A 17,113-nucleotide genomic window follows, 5' to 3' on the forward strand; every position below is an offset into this window, starting at 1 on the left:
CAATATTTAACTAAATCTCCATTTAATTAGACTCCAAAACATACAGTCTACAGGGTGAGCATTATTATTTCCTTCCAGAATGAACAAAACTTACATCTACCCTCACAGATGGAAAAATTATGCATTCAGTTCACAGTTCACAAAAATATGCACCACACTGAGCAGACTGAACCAGCTAAGCTAAAACCAACCCAGAAAGCAAACTTAACTAAATGAAACAAAGCTAAGATGAATAAAGCCTAGTTAAACTAAACTATGCTAAGGCAACACCAGACAAGAAACAATATACTATAAACTGAGCCCAGACTACACCAACGAAAGCTATGTTAAGCTAAGTTAAGACACAATGAGAGATGATATAAGCTGATGCCAGACCAGGACCAACCAAGCTTAGTTAAAATAGCTAAGAAAAGCAACGCTGAGCTCAGTAAAGATAGGACAGGACAAGACAAGACAAGCGAGGCTATGCTAAGGGAAGACAAGACAATGTACGCCGAGCTAAGGACAGCTGTGTTAAGCTAAGTGAAGATAAGTCAAGTGAAACAAAGACACTAAAGATATTACTACACAGTTTACACAGTGCTTACAGCCACACTAATGACTGTACAGAGAACTCAGTGATGAAACACACACCTGATGCCAGCAGGACCTGGACAACAAAAGATGAGAAACCAGATGTGCAAATGAGACAGTCTCATAAATAAGTCAGACACTTTAAATTGATGTTGACGTCTTTGAGTCTGCCTCGTGCTCCCTGTTTGGCCTTCAGTAGCTTTAAGGCTGAAAGCTTTGTAATGAAACGGAGCCTTCCCTCACATGAAACGCACGAATCTGATAATTACATGCCGTCCAGCTCACCCGAGCGGCAACAAAACATCTCCGAGGTACAATTGAGAGTCGACAAAGAGCCGCGAAGCAGCAGCGACAGAAAGTGAGAGCAGGAAGAGAAATAATGAGGCTCAGAGGGAACGAGCAAACATCAAAGTGGACGAGGCTCGTTGTCTCTCGGTGACCTCGCCACCTGGTGAGGCGGCCGTCGACACTGGGGAGTGTTCAGTCATCCTGACCACCTCTGCAACGCCACATGGCACTTCCCTGCAAACACCACTTACTCACACAAATGCATGTCCAAAAACACACAAGCACACCCCCACAGGCTGGAGCAGATATATTAAAGGTCCATTAGATCATCATCGTCTGTTTGATCAGCAAAGAAACTTAAAATCCAGGCTCTCTATCCACCCGTGAAGTTCAACGGCATAAATATGGACTAAGCATTGACCACAGGAAGATTATAAACAAGACCACTGAGCACAGATTCAGGGGTCCAAGAATTCAGGGGCGTCTTGTCTAAAGTTCACAAAATAATCCAAAACAACTGCAAATACACACAACCCTGCAGCCAACATGCAAACCAAATAGAAAATGGATTGAGCTTGAATTGATCAAATGACCAGTAAAATAAAGATGTAAAGTGAAATCTGGACAAAGCCAAAGAAATATTTAATGTCTGGTCAATAAAAAGTCACAGCCAACATCTGTACCTGAAAAAAATTAAACCCAAACTGTACCAGGGCATGTTTACTAGTTAATATCACACACACTTTCATTATCTTCACGTTATATTTTACTTCATGAACACACTGGGATCCACCTTTTCGAAAACACTTGGCACCAAACCTAACTCCAAACTCCACAATGATAACCAGTATTGATTCTGACAGCAACCAGCCGGTGTCCACACACATAAAATCCCATCACACTTTATTTCATGACAGATGCCAAGAAAGGCTTTCTGAGATTTATGAAACAATATCAGTTTCAGATTATAGCTGGGAACATTTGTTTGCTGATTCCACCTAAATATTTTCTCCCCAGCTCAGAAAGAGTCAAGTGTAAGTGGCGTTTGTGATACAAATGTTAAATTTGGGTCAATAACCTCCTCAAACGTCCGCTTTACAAATAACATAAATGAATTTTAAGCTAAGACCAGACAAGATGTGAAAAGCCTCAGTCAGGCCGGACCAAACCACCTAGACCAGGCTACGCTAAGCAAAGGTAAGCTAAGCTATGCTAAGCTAAGACACAACATGACGTAGTGAACTGAGTTAAGCAAAGATACATTTAGACCAGATAAGATTAGATACAAGGCAACAAGTGAACTAGACCCAACCAAGCTAAGTTAAGCTAAGCTAATAAACAACACAACAAGTCAAGCTAACCTAAGCTAAGACTGCAAAAAAAAAAAAAAAGATGAGATGAACCGATAGCAGACCAGGCCAACTTAAATTAAGCAAAGCGACTATATGACAAGGTAATATATTTAAATAAATGGGTCTGTTAATTTCATTAAATCTAAGACCAGGTGAGATGAAAGATACAGGACCAGACCAGACTGGACCTAAACAAGCTAAGCTAAGCTAAGCCAAGTAAAGCTATGACAAAAGAAGGGAAGTTACAGTAAGAAAAGACCAGATAAGCACTGGTTAGATGACAGCACGTGAAGTGAATGAAGTTCCTGTTTCAGACAGAACCAACAAGACACTAATATGTTGAAAGTTGTAGCAACAGATGTTTCCCGTAACATAAGGATCTAAACATCTTCGGGATAAAAAGTCTGATTAAAAACAAAAAATGTTGGTGTAAATTAATCACCAACATGCACAGAGCTGAAATTTTTAGGTGTTTTGTGGGCCACGGCGGTGTGTGATTGATTCTGGGGAACCTTGCAGAGGAACGAGCTTCAATAGAGTGGACCCATGAGGCCGAGGCGTTCAAAGAGTTACAGTGGCTGCAGGCGGGAACTGGATCAGCGCGGCGCAGGGGAAACAGGAAGAATGAAAACACTGAGAGCTGTGGAAGAAGAAGTTCTCGACACGTTGCAAAAACTCTTATGAATACAGAAGCATGGTCTGTATTGCACAAGCCATTAAACCAAATGGTTATAGTCTCATTTCCTAATAACACTTTGCATAATACATGACGAGCGCATCTCTCTGAGGCATAGAGCAGGAGGCACAGTTCACATTTTCAATGACCTGACTCATTACCAATAATTAACGTCACGCTGGGTGTTTGGTTGGCCACAAAAAGAAGCTTCAGCACGAGAAATGGAGATGAGCACGAGACTGGTTTAATACACAGCCTTAATTTTCCTTCACATTTTAGATGGAAATCTGGTTTCCGTCAGAGGGCAGCAGAACGTGGCCGAGGTAATAAATCATCATCTGGTTCTGGTTCCTACGTTCAGAGGACCGTAGAAGTATATTAGCATGTCCTGCTCATATGTTTGACATCCGCTCTTTGGAAACTGCAGCTGCAACTGTGCAACCAGGCACCAGGGATCAAGCGGGATTCGTTTAAAGAGGCAGAATTGGAACAAAGATCCACAAAATAGCATCCAAAAGACAAGAACAAGAGCAGAAACTCACAAAGCAACTTGCAAAGGAATGTGAAATTATTACAACGATCAAAAGGAGAACTAAGCACAAATAGAAAAACAGCCACAAACACAAGCAAAACATCTTAAAAAACAACTACAGAAAGTAGGATATTGACTCTTAATGTACGCACACAATGTAAATGACTACAACAAAATACAAAATGACACGGGGCACTACACAATGACTTCAAAACAACCTCAAAAAGGCGCCTAACTTCAAAAATTCTGCATTACATGTTTTCAATGCAACTACAAACCGTAAAAAAACTAAAAAATAGAACAAAAACTAACAGAAGGACGACAAATATGTCACACAGACGCAACATGACCAGAAAGACCCACAACTGCAAAGTGATTCCAAAGAAAAAGACACGCAACAAGAACAAAGACACACGCAACAGTTGCAGAAACAGACAAAATAGCAAAAATGAAGTGAACCACTTCTGCACAAAAGCAAGAATGAAGGGCAAACAAGAAGACGCAATCGTGTCCCTCTTCAGTTTGTGCGGGTTAGTAGGGGCCTTTTCAAACATCTGAACCAAGCGCCCCTTTTCTCGTGATCCGTCCTACCCACGCAGCTCCTGAACGCACCGTGTCTGTCAGATAAAAGCACTGCTTCTCTTGATGTCAAATGTTTCCGCATCACCCCTTGATTTATGCTGTTTTTGTTTTTTTTTTCTGTTCGAGTTTACTGCACAGGATCCAAACATGACATGAAATAATAATGAATGTGTACCCACACACCGGATGTAAAGGAGACAGGCTGGAGGGAAGCGAGGGTCACGTTCTTGTCAAAATGGCCTGTGAGAGGTGAACACGACGGGAGGACCGCGTCATGTGTCACGGTGGCGTTTAAATGCTAACAGCAGCTCGCGGCTACGTGTGACTCAGTGTGGACGTGTAATTCAGTTGTGTTTTCTGAGGCTGGACAGGATTCATTTATATCAATCTGCACTTGCTTAAAGAATAAATTCACATTTAGACCACAAATAATCTCCATGTAGATATCTGAATTTATCGACCCGACGGTCAAAACTCCAGAGATATTTTTTGTTTAAAATCATTATTGGAGCAAATGTGTCAGTTTCAGTCCTTCAGAGGCAGCAGACACAGTGTGTTTGGCGTTAAAATATTAAGACGGGTCGATGAAAGTGATTCATTGTCTCGGGAGCATGAATAGAAGGCAGTTCCTCTCATTTCCCAGCAGAGACAAATGTTTCCAAAGTGATGTGTAGAATCCATACCAGACAACAAATCAACCCCTCCGTGTATTGATAAGCTCTTAAATCAGACCTGAGCTTAAAGCGGCATTGACTGAATTTGATTTTGCCCTGGGTTTTGCCTTTCAGGTAGCAAACAGTCTAATGTGCATTAAAACCGCTAGCAAGTCAAATAAATAACCTGGACCACCTTGTGACAAACAATGTTCTGCTGGGAAACTTTTGGGGCGGGCATTCGTGTGCATGTTACCACCCCCACCCCGTAGCAACGACACTCTCTGAAGCGAGCATCCATCCCCAGCAGCATGCGGCCTGACACAACGTCTTTGTTGGGAACAAGGATGTTGAGCTGGCCTCTAAATTCACTACATCCCAAACTGATAAGTCCATTCTCTGATGAACTAGAACAGTTTTGGGGGCACAGAGGAGACCTACACAGCATTAGTTTTAGTGTCATGCCTGATCAGAGTATCTACTCAGTCATTCTCAGTCTTCTTATTAATTATTTCAAGAGGCCACTGTGGTGCCGGGACCTCATTCACGGAGGTTTTGGAAATTTCCCCACGGTCTAGGAAAAGTGCAAAGAGAACTTTTCCGGCTCATTCGGCAGCCGGGTAATTCCCACTCAGATAACCAGGCGCTTTGCCTTTCCTATCAGAATATGAGTCTGGTAAAACACCATTTGGATTTCATTACGGGGTGCATTTCAGTCAATACAACCCGCACGCAAGGGGACAGTCCTGCAAGCAATCAGAGCCTTTTGTTGTCGTCAAATCCAGAGTGTTCAGACGACGCGCGTGTGTGACCGCCGTGCTATCACTCGCCAATTCATATTACACACACAGAAAGTCCATAAAACGATTTAATTGGTGCGGGAGATCTTCGCAGGAGCACAATCAGTTCTCAACAGGCATTCTTCAGACCAATTTTCCGCTGTGCAAATTTTGTGGGCGGGGCGGGTCGGGCTGCTTTCCAGGCTAATCGTAACCAGGGTGGGGGCATCAATAACACGGAGCTTTGTAGCATTTGTATACAGCCAGGATTATGCTTTTTTTTTTTTTTTTTTTTTTTTTTCAGAAAATCTCCAATTCCTCTGCCCTCACACAGCTTCTCGATTTCATCACAAGAACCTCTCTGCAAACCCCGTAGCCATTAAATAAAGTTAATCATCATACAGCACGAACAGTTTAAGCGCAGCTTTCTGGAAGAGACGAGAAGATTTTCAAAGGATTAGTTACGCTCATGCGTTCAGATGCTAGAAAACCAATAAAAAAAAAAGAAAAAAGAAAAAAGAAAAGGTGATTGTTCCTTCTGGACTTCACCAGAAAGGAAGCAGCAGCGTGGGGATGTTCATTTCTTTTCCCCCCGAACCTCCGCTGCAGGCTTTCACATCACATTATGCACTCGAGATCAGAAGTGGAGATGAAGGAGGAGGAGGAGGAGGAAAAAAAAAAGAGGATGAAAAATGAAAAATAATCTCAGGGTTCCCTTGTCCGTTTGGCATGCATGGATAGAGAGAGAGAAAGAAAGAAGGAGAGCGCGTGAGTGGGTGGATGAGCTGCAGAGAAGAGTAGAAGTGGAGGAGGAGGAAGAGGAGGAGGAAGGATGGAGGGAGATTTTTTATTATTATTTTTTTTTAAACAAGGGGTTCCTTCACCCCAGGGACACCTATCCGTCTGACCACAGGAGAGGAGGAGGAGGAGAGTGAGGGATGAGAAAGATGGAAATAAAGAGAGGGCGGGGGGGGAAAGAAGAGGAGGCCATATCATCTACACCCTTTCCTGAAAGGGTGTAGAAAAAAGAAGCTTTGCATGGACATCTATGTGCTGGATGCACACATGTATCATTAGGCATCATTAACCACAAATTATACAGAGAGGAAGAGAAAGACAGATGCTGCTGTTGGCACATTATTTTCCTCCTGTCTGCCCCCTGCAATCTGCAGCCCTGGGAAAGAAAGAGAGAGAGAGAGAGAGAGAGTGGGGGGGCTAGAGAGAGAGGAGGGGGCAGTTAATCTAATACATGTGTCGTGTGATTAAAGGAAGAGCTTTATCACTGTTGACATTTCAGATGAATGTGAAGCTCAGAGAAAGGATATTAAACACGAGGAAATCACACGGAAAACAGAGTGAGGGGAGAGAAAGAGTTAAAGTCCAGATCCATCATAAGGAGGTATCTCTCTCTCTCTCTCTCTCTCTCTCTCTCTCTCTCTCCTCCCCCCTACCTCTCTCGACCACTCGGCTGCTCGCCTCCTCTCTCACCACCTGTTAGTGCGGACCCCTCGTGCTCTGACATCCACTTGTTTGTGTAGGAATCTCCTCCACTCACACAATCAAAGGTAAGAATAAAACCACTTTTTTTTCCTTTTTTTTTTTACGTATTTATTTTCCGCCCTCGTTCCGTCACAGCTTTGGTTTTCTTTTTTTTTTTTTCCTCCGGCATAATTCACTCCTCACGGGATTTTTGCCTTCAGTGTCTCTTTGTACTCCCTCGTCTCTCTCTCTCTCTCTCTCTCTCTCTATTCCTTTCTCTTTTTTTTAATTAATACAGTCACAAAATAGGTGGAAAGTACATTTAGTCAAGCAACTGTTTAATTGTACTTTATTGTAAGCTCTGAGGCGTTTCAAGCAGTTCCACTTAAATTTTACAACACCTCTCCCTCCACTTGCTTTTCGTGAGGGAGCTGCACTTCCTACTTTAACGGCATTCAGATGTTCTTGTTTAGCCTCAATACGACCATTTAAAGTTGTTTTGCATGCATGAGTTTTTGTGGACTGATCATTAAAAAAAAAAGTAATTGTAATGTTTGATTTAATGGAAAATATGCACCTATTTGTCCTGTAATACAAACATTAAAATAACCAATAATAGGTTACAGTAACTATTAGAAACTAATCTGCTTTTTAACCAGTTGCCACAACTACTGAAAGACTTCCTGTCTGTTCATGGAAAAATATTGATGTGACTGAAATAGACTCAGAAACTGACATGTGAAATGTGTCTTGAATGGTCAATGGATCAAGACCGTCTACAGATAAAAACCGTATTGTGTGTGACGTGTAAAGACTCTAATCTCTTCAGAGTCAGTTGGTGCCTGTCAGGGCTGATGCTGCCGATCAGTGACATCCGCTTTTCCTTCCATGTCGCGCACCATTAGTGTTTTTACAGATATGAAACCTCCACGGATTAAAATGTCACAATAAACGTTCACTGTTTTAGCAGATGACAGCATTACCAAAGTCTTTTTTTTTATATAGTGGAGGTCAACGGGTAAAATACTTCAGAAGTTTATCTGTTGCAACGCTGCAACTAGGGCTGGGCGGTTCCGGTTCATAGCGAATACCGGTATTTTTTTGTTATGATAGGAGTTTTTAATGTGCCGGCATACCGGTGTATTTCATTGTACGGGATTTAAATCGTTGCGCCATGAGGCACTGTTTCAGACTGGGCCATTTTCAATGTAGCGCTTCTAAACGTGCACTGCATCACCGTGAGGCGTGGTGAGGATGGAAAGGTCTGAAAAATGAAGGAGCAGAACGAGAGGACTTTTCTTTTTAGGGTTTCGTTAGCTGTCCCTGAAAATGTCCTCAATTTTAGCTTTTTATGAATGAGAAAAAACTTGTTGCGCGCGGACTACAAGTATTACGGTAACCGGTTGTGCTGCTATTGACATTACAGACATAGCGGTTTAAATATATTTAAATATTATGAATAAATGTGTCAAAATAAATGGAAATAAATAAAAGTTGTAATTGTCCCCATTTCTTCATTTCACCCTTTTTTCTTTTTTTTCTTATCTCCGAGACAGTCAATCCATAGTCCATTAATTCCTCTCTCAACCAGTAGGAAATTCTGTGAACATGTGACTATACTTAAAAATAAATACCGTGATACCGTCAAATTTTTTATACAACATACATTTTTGGTGGTACCGCCCAGTCCTAGCTGCATCCACTGCGTAACACTGGCAGCAAAGTGGAGCGTCACTGTATATATGCCTCTATATTCATTTGTATTTTTTAGAGCACTTGCAGAATTCCTATTTTTGTTTGTTTTATGTTAACGTCACTCAAACGTGTGCTAGAAAACTTGATGATGCTAACAGAAATGTAGGATTTCTGTTCACTTTTCCGTGTTTCAATGCCTGTTTTACCAATCGCGGTGCTTCTTCTTCTTCTGCGATGATTTAATAACACAGACATGACAGCTAGCGCCCCCTGCTGTTTACCTCCACTAATAAATTAATAAACTTGCGCCAGTAAACGCGGCAGCATATATTCGCGTGGGATTCTCGGAAATGCTCCCCGTTTGTACATTAGGCCTCATCATCGTTACTGCTCTGCCCAAATGACACATGTTGTCATTTCATTAGCAAGGGGCACTATGACGGGAGATTACAGGTTTAATGAGGAGTGTTGGATGGTGGGGATGAATAATAGAAGTGAGGACATCTGGCTGCTGGTGGCTCGGGAGAAGGAGACTCCAGACGGTGGAAAGAAACAGGGGTGGCGGTGGGAGGAGGGATGAGTTAGGAGAGTGATGGATGGGCTAAGGAGGTATAATTAGGCTTGGCATGTGCTCGGAGGTTGAGGAGTCGCGCTGCTCACAACCTCAGCTAACGGGTTAAATGCATTTGTAAACAAGAGGAAGAGAAACAAGACTGTGGAGTAAAAGAAAATTCTTTATGAGTCCAGATAATTAGTGGTCAGCTCATCAAGTCTGATGCCTTGTTAGAGATTACACAACCCAACAAAGGTCGATCAAAACTCATCTGTGCGAAACATTCGGCTGCAGAAGTTCTCCGTCGGCTTCAAATCTGTGGAAGGGACTGCGCTCCCAGAAGAGACTCCCCCACAGGTGTTTGTTTTCGCAGTGTGTGTGTGAGCTCATTTGCGCACAGGCAAAGTTTGAATTTATTGAATGATGCTATGTTTGTATTACTCTGCCCCCCTTCCTCACATCAGCCGCCAGCACCAGGTCTGGGTATTGATATGCATGCAGCTGTTGCTGGGTGTGAATTATAATGCACTGTTTTTTGTTTTGCTTTTTTTTCTGTCTCTGGAGGGTTTTTAAATCCCAGAGAGTGGTAGAGAGAATTTTGGCAGGAGAACTGAATTATATTATGTTTTTTTTTTTTTTCTGAAACACATGAGGCTGATGTGTTCAATGAGACATAGAGCTGAGATTGAAACCTGGCGGTCAGTTCATTAGAGAGAGGCAGCTTTGAGAAATAATGAGAATTAATAACGGTGTGTTAAAGAGGAGTAATGGTAATAATTAAAGCTAAAGACCTAGAGAAACGGAGTGATGGTAATGGTAAAGAAGTGGAGGAATTATTATAATCATTAAATAGCCCAGTTGAAGCACTTTATATGTTTGTTTGCTGCGGTGGCCCTGAGGGTTCAATTATTAAGGAGTAACCCCCCCCGTTGAAGACCTGAAAAGGCTTCGTTGTTCATCCATTCAACCTGACGCTGAATCTAAGTTAAACCGGAGAACAGAACAATGAGTCTCAGCTCTTCTCAAGAAGCTGAAGCTGTGGGTTTATTTATTTATTTATTTATTTTTTAAATAAACCTCAGGATGGGATTCCTGTTTTGCTCAGACGGTTGAGCGGGCCTCCCATTAACTGAGGCTACAGTCACAGCCTCAGTTTATGGGGCACAGATTCGAGTCCATTTGCATGCAAGTCTCTTCCCTGGAGTTTTTTTAAAGAACCACACATTTTAACAACAAATTGTAGTAATACCAGCAATTACATAAATTGTTCCTTAGACCTAATGGATCCAATTTTCAGTAGCATTTTGCTGTTTTTACTCATTTTAATGACTTTGTTAATGGTTATATTAGCCAGTTCGAATTTGCATCTAAAAGGAGGTAAAAGAGGAAAAAAAACAACGTCTCAAACACAGATCTGTTTTAATTATGCCATTAAAATAAATATTAATGAATAATTTTAAATCTTTGGACCTCAAATCTTTCCTTCAACCTTTTTACACAGGAGAAAGAAAAGAAAGCCTGCGGCATCTGTAATGATGATATCAAAGATGATTTTCACCGCTTGAATTTCAAGGATTTCTGCTTTTTCAAGTGACGTGTAATCCTTTTGAAGTGTCGCAACGGTATTTTCACACAGACTCATTTTGGACATTTGATGAAACCTGAGGATTTTTCATGCTGATCCAAGCTTTAAAAGAGCATTTAGTTTTATTCAAATGGAACATAGATTTTCTTGTATCTTTATTCCAACTTAAGAAAACAGACAAACATGAGCTGCGTTTACATGGAGACTTTCTTCTCATTCCGACTGAAATCATTCTGATTGAAGGTTTCAGGTCACCTGTTTACATGTGAGGTAATCTATTCTGATTACTATTGGTTTTACACTTTTATTATTAAAGCAATAGCTTAATTCAGAAAGTTTGTGGGGTCATATCCACTTCACTGTTGTTTAGCCTTATAGTAGCCGGTCTTCAAGGTTTTCCTGAGGTTAAGAATTAGTTCCACGCTTCAGTCTATCCTGGCTTCAATTCATTTTTGGTGGACCTTCTTAAACAGTTCAGTATTTCTATTTTTTCTGTCATCTAAGCGTGTGATAATGTCTATTTCTTCCAGGGTTGTTTTTAAAAACGAACTCTACTGAGGAACTCTGAGGAAACACCACTCGAACGTCCTTGTGCATTTATGTCAAAACAGAGCATGCTCAGACAGAACAGAGCCTGACTTAGTCCCAATTCACCATTTACATGACTTTCAATCAATTTGTGAGAAAGAATATTCTAGAACTGTAAAACCGTAACAAATTTCATTCAGTTTGGGTTTGTTTATTCAGATTGAAGCGTTAATACGGAGCATTTTAATTCGGTTTGGGCTCCTAAACCGTTTCTTCTAAAACATCTTGTGCCAGAGTTAAAGTGATGAATTTGAATTTAATGTTAAGATTTTTGCAAACTTTTACAAGAAACTGTTTTGCTAGCTTGCATTCCTTTACATAGCAGGTCTTCAAAAGGGCGACCGAATCTTTGGTTGATTAGACATTTTTCTATATATATATATTTTTGTATTTCCACCCACAATGTTAAACACATTAACACGAATCCAACATATTTTAGGAAAGAGATAAATGGAGGCAGAAGATGTCATCTTTCAGTCAGTACTTCACTCATACACTTGATACAGGTGCTGCCTCAACAGCATACATTTCACACAGAGCACCATGGACCTGTCAATCTAAGCCTCCTGTACACAGCAGGCCCCGCCCCTATCGCTGCTGAGCCAATCACGAGGCCGCACACACTGACTTTGGCAGATTCCCCGCAATTGGCCAAGAGCTTGTTCAGTCCCCAGGTAAAACCAAAAAGCACGCTGCAATATTAGCAGAAGAGAAGCTAACAGTGCATGATATACATGGGTTATATATATTTGAACCTGTGTATTATTTGAATAGTTTAATATTAATGCAAAATGATAATACTGTATATTTATAGGCACTAGGCCATTTTTAATATAGAGCACATATAGTAGGTAGGGGGTCCCTACTTAATCACTCTATCAGTTTGGGAGTCCTTGGCCTGAAAAACATTGAAGACCCCTGGTTGAAAATGTTTGGAATTAAGTTAAGCTGAATTATGCATTTAGAGCTTATTTTTGTTGTGTAACACTGGCTATAGTGTCAGCCATCACTGGATTAATGTATTTCTGTGTAAATCTTAAAACAGCCTAATTGTTAAGCAACTTCTGATGCTTGTGAAGGAGCTAATCCCTTGTACATGTTTGCGTGTGAATAACTGGAAAAAACAAAGCAACATAACAGACTGGCTAAATAATAATCAATGAGTATCATCTGTGAAGCTGTGATCTCCTCACCTTTCCATCTCACATGTGCCAGTCAGCCGTCAGGTGAGTATTCAGAGTGACAGGCCTTTCAACCAGGAGCGTTAGTGCAGAGAGAAACACGAAAACCAAGACATAGGCCTATCTGCAGACAAAAACAAACACAGAAGGGGAGAGACGGGGGAGAGGGAAAGCATCTGCACTCACCAGGACGGGGGTGAGGGCAGTGGGAGTGAGTGGCAGGTGAGATAGGACAAGGAGGAGGATGCAGGCAGAGAGGCATTTCATGCGTCTTCATTAACATACTCCGCAGAGCTCACCCTCAGCTTAACTCTCCACCGCGGAGTCTCACCGATAATCCCACTGTGACTGAACATCAGTCACTGGACGAGCAGCAGATTTCACTTTCATGTGGGAGAATGTTTCCACAGATAATACGCAGCCTCCCCTGAATTATACATGACTGGAGAAGAGCAGCCGAGACGAATAAGAGAGGAAATGATAAGAATAAATAGAGCGAGTCTTAAAGGACAGTGACTCTCAGGTGTGAGTGCTCATTCATTATGTGCACTCCATATATCAGTGAGATAAAATCATTACCTAATCTATCATCAGTTCTATTAAATGATGTTTATGACTCACTATCTCGTAAATTTGACTGTATAATATACTACTGTAGTGCCCTAAATTAACATGACTCAGACTGGTCACAAACAATGCTATCTGTATTTAAACCGGATAAATGTAATTCTAGTGTGAACATCTGATATACACGTATAAATATACATATACTATATATGTTTCATCTCATCCTGATTTCCTCTAAAATTCTGCGACTTATATAAATGTTTTGTGACATCTAATTACTTGTGCTGCCTTCAGATGGAACTCGTGAGCTTGGGAAAACACAAACAAAATGTTTGGTATTCAAGTGGTAACACCAGCTGTAAACTGTGAGAACACCGCCCTCGGCGTCTTGGAGCCACAGGGCAAACAGCTACCAAGCTAAGAACAGAGTGACTTTGAAACTTTTTCCTCAGGCCTATTGCAAAACTAAAACTTTACACAACTAAAACCCCATATGTTAACTTACCATCCAACTCCACCATCTCTGAAAAACAAAAAAAGTTCTACTTACGAGGTTGTGAATACCACAAGAGGGCATTGCTCATATGTGAACGTGAAGGCAGCAGTATTATTCAAATGTGAAATATATTTATGTGAAACTAGTTTTATATGTCATAAAGTCACATTATGATATTTTTTGTTAGGGTAAAAACAGGTGCAAATGTACCGTTCCATTCTGCTTATCTGAGTTCACGTCGAAGGGGCAGCAGTTTCAGCAGGGATGTCCAGACAGCCCTCTCTCCGGTCACATCCACTAGCTCCTCTGGAGGACTCCCAGGCCAGACGGGAGATGTAATCCCTCCGGTGTGTCCTGGGCCAACCCTGAGGCCTCCTTCTGGTGGGACATGCCCGAAACACTTCTTGACAGGAGGCGTCTGGGAGGTATCCTCACCTGAACCACCTAGACTGACTCCTCAATGTGGAGGAGCAGCGGTTCTACTCTGAGCTCCCCACGTGTGTCCGAACAAGATCCCAAGATACTTGAACTCCTAAACTTGAGGCGGGACCTCTTCCCCGACCTGGGCTCTGAGAATCCACCCTTTTCCAACCGAGGGCCATGGCCTCATACTTGAAGGTGTGAACCGCCCCAACAAGTGCTGGAGGTCGTCCACACAAAGCAGGGATGAGAACCTCCGATCACTGAACTCGAACCCCTCCAATAGGAATGGGCGATAACCTTTCATACACGGTATACCGCCATCCCAAAGCCATCCCCACGGTAAGAATTTGTCTCTGCGATAAATGTGATAATTCACGTTAATGACATAAGCGTGTGTGATATACTTGATGTCCTCGCAGCCGTAGCTTACTGTGGCTATTGCAAACGGCTAACAAGGCTCTTCATCAATAAAATGGAACTGGTTCAGTTATCATAACGTGGCTGTGGAACAAACCGGTCCAATAGGCAAGGTTTGCAAAAAGAGATAATGGATAATGGCTCAGAATAGCAACACAACAAATTTATTCCACCACCTGAATAACCATTTGAGAAGCAAAGCAAGCGATGGAAAGATAGATCCGAAAGGATGTTTTCACATTTCAGACTTGTCTGATTAGTCACTACAGTTTTCTCGACGTCTTACTACAACCTGTAGTTAAGCAGCTTATTTTATAACTGGCAAGTATTATCTTATAGCTCTCAAGACAAAATATACTGACAGACTGAATCAAAATCATGATAAATTTTTTAGCCATTATTGTCCATCCCTACCCTCCACCATACGTCTGTGCCTAGAAATTCTGTCCATGAACAGAACCAGTGACAAAGGGCAGCCCTGGTGGAGTCCAACCCTCACCTGAAACGAGTCCGACTTACAGTCGGCTACACGGACCAAACTTGTGCTACTTTGGTGCAGGGACCTAATGGTAAGGCAAGGGGCCACCCACCCATTACTCCTGGAGCACCCCACACAGGATGACTCTGGGGACACGGTCGTAAGCCTTCTCCAAATCCACAAAACACATGTGGACTGGTTGGGCAAACTCCCAATTCACCTTCAGTATGCTAACGAGGGTAAAGAGCTAGTCCATGGTTCCATGACTGTGACGAAAACCACATTGTTCCTCCTCGATCTGAGGTTCAACTATCGGATCGGACCCTATTTCCCAGCACCTTGGTGTAGACTTTCCCAGGGAGGCTGAGGAGTGTGATTCTCTCCCAAGCTGGAACACACCCTCTGGTCCTCTTTCTTAAAGATGGGGACCCCCACCCCGGTCTGCTGTCTCCGATGTCCACACAATTTTACAGAGGCATGTCAGCCAGGACAGCCCTACAACATCCAAAGCCTTAAGAAACCCAGGGTTGATCTCATCCTTTCCTGGGGAGTTGTTTCACTACCTCGACAATTCCGCCCCAGAGATTGGATGGCCTAAACCCCGGCCCCCTGCCTCTGTTTTCCCTATAGAATACATGTTGGTGGGATTGAGGAGCTCCCCAAAGTATTCCTTCCACTGCCAGACAAGTGATGTCAGCAGCTCCATGTCCCCATCAAATACAGTGTGGGTAGTTGCCGCTTGAGGCGCCGGTTGGTTTGCCAGAACCTTTCTGGAGCTGACCAATAGGCTTCTTCCATAGCCTCACAAACTCCTCCCACGCCTGAGTTTTTTGCCCTGGCCGCAGACCAATCCAGTACTGGTCAGCTACTTCAGGAGACCCACAGACCAACCATGCCCACAAAAGTACCAGTTGAATAATTTTGTTATATAAACAAAACTCTATATGTGCTGTTTTCAGTCTGAATATGAGACAAGTATATTAGTTAGGTCACAGGGGTGCTCAGCTTCAAGGAACCTGTAATGACCTTATGGGCCCCTCGAAGCTGAGCACACTGCTTGTGTGAAGTTATTTTGGTAATTGGTATAATTGGGGAACTCAGACTCAGCAGACCGGGTCTCCTTGGATCACCGACTTAAAAACAAACCAAAGCTTTTGTTCACTCCCCAAACAGAAAATAGAAAGTTCTCCAACCGCATCATTCGCTGCCAAACTTGTGATCTTCAGTCAGGACCCATAAAATACAAGAGGAGAGTTTCCACTTTGATCATCCCCCTCACTCCGTCCGCCACTTTTTATATTCTGTACAAGACTCAGCTTCAGCCTCGTTACGGACACCCAGCAGAGTTTTTGAAGGGAGAACACACAAAGATTATCTCTCCAATTAGGTCGTGTTCCTATCCAAATGTTACATCCGTGAACATCTGCTCTGATGTGTCCTACCCTTTTTTTTTTGATCACTTAACATAGCGCTAAAATGCGGCCATGCATTTAATAATTGGAGCTGGCTGTTGGACACTTTGAGCTAACAAGGAGGTTCTCACTCAGCAGCAGCTTTACTGCCATCTGATTACAGAGTAAAATACTGTGTGGTGTTCTTGTTCTGTCTCCTTCGGCGGAGCGACAGTCAGTCATGTCGCCCATCTCTGCTTTACAGCCACAGGGTTTTAACTCTGTGAGGGTGAATATAAGTGGATTATTGTCAAACACAGAGTGAGGCATGAACCCTGAACCTGTTACTGGATTTCACTGTAGCTGAAAGAGAGAGCTCCTTTCTCCTGAGAAACAACACTTCTACTCTGCAAGCTGAAAACCATCAGTATTTTAAAATAAATAAGTTATAAAAATAAAAAAATATATAATAATATATAAATTATAGTAAACTTATTAATGATCAATTTTAGTCATAAATTTGACAAATTTTATGCTAATTTTGAAGGTGGAAATGTATGAAAATTAAACTACAACACAAAGTGAAGTAACTACACTCAGGCCTTAGCCTTAGCCAAAGCTAATTTAGCCATTTGTCGACTGTTTTGTAGCATATGAAAGCTCTGTTTTGATGATACAAGTATATTAGGGTTTAATTTTACTTTACCATATCCTTAGGATTATATCTTAACAATAAAAAAAATAATACTAATTGACGTAGTGCTGTGAAAGCTAACTAGCTAAGCTTAGCAGAGCAGCATCAACTGCTCTGTTACAGTGGCAAAT

General features: G+C 42.0%; 1 protein-coding gene across 1 annotated transcript in view; it reads left to right on the top strand.

Moving 5' to 3' along the window:
* Positions 1–6,625: 6,625 nt before the first annotated feature.
* The window catches only part of doc2a (double C2-like domains, alpha), a 50,147-nt gene continuing 39,659 nt past the window's right edge, over positions 6,626–17,113 (top strand). Inside the window, exon 1 of the mRNA XM_047572654.1 lies at positions 6,626–7,000. The gene's annotated coding sequence lies outside the window, so the exon portion shown is untranslated. The remainder of the gene's footprint in view (positions 7,001–17,113) is intronic.

Source organism: Mugil cephalus, chromosome 20 (genome assembly GCF_022458985.1).
Source record: "Mugil cephalus isolate CIBA_MC_2020 chromosome 20, CIBA_Mcephalus_1.1, whole genome shotgun sequence".
NCBI lineage: Eukaryota > Metazoa > Chordata > Actinopteri > Mugiliformes > Mugilidae > Mugil > Mugil cephalus.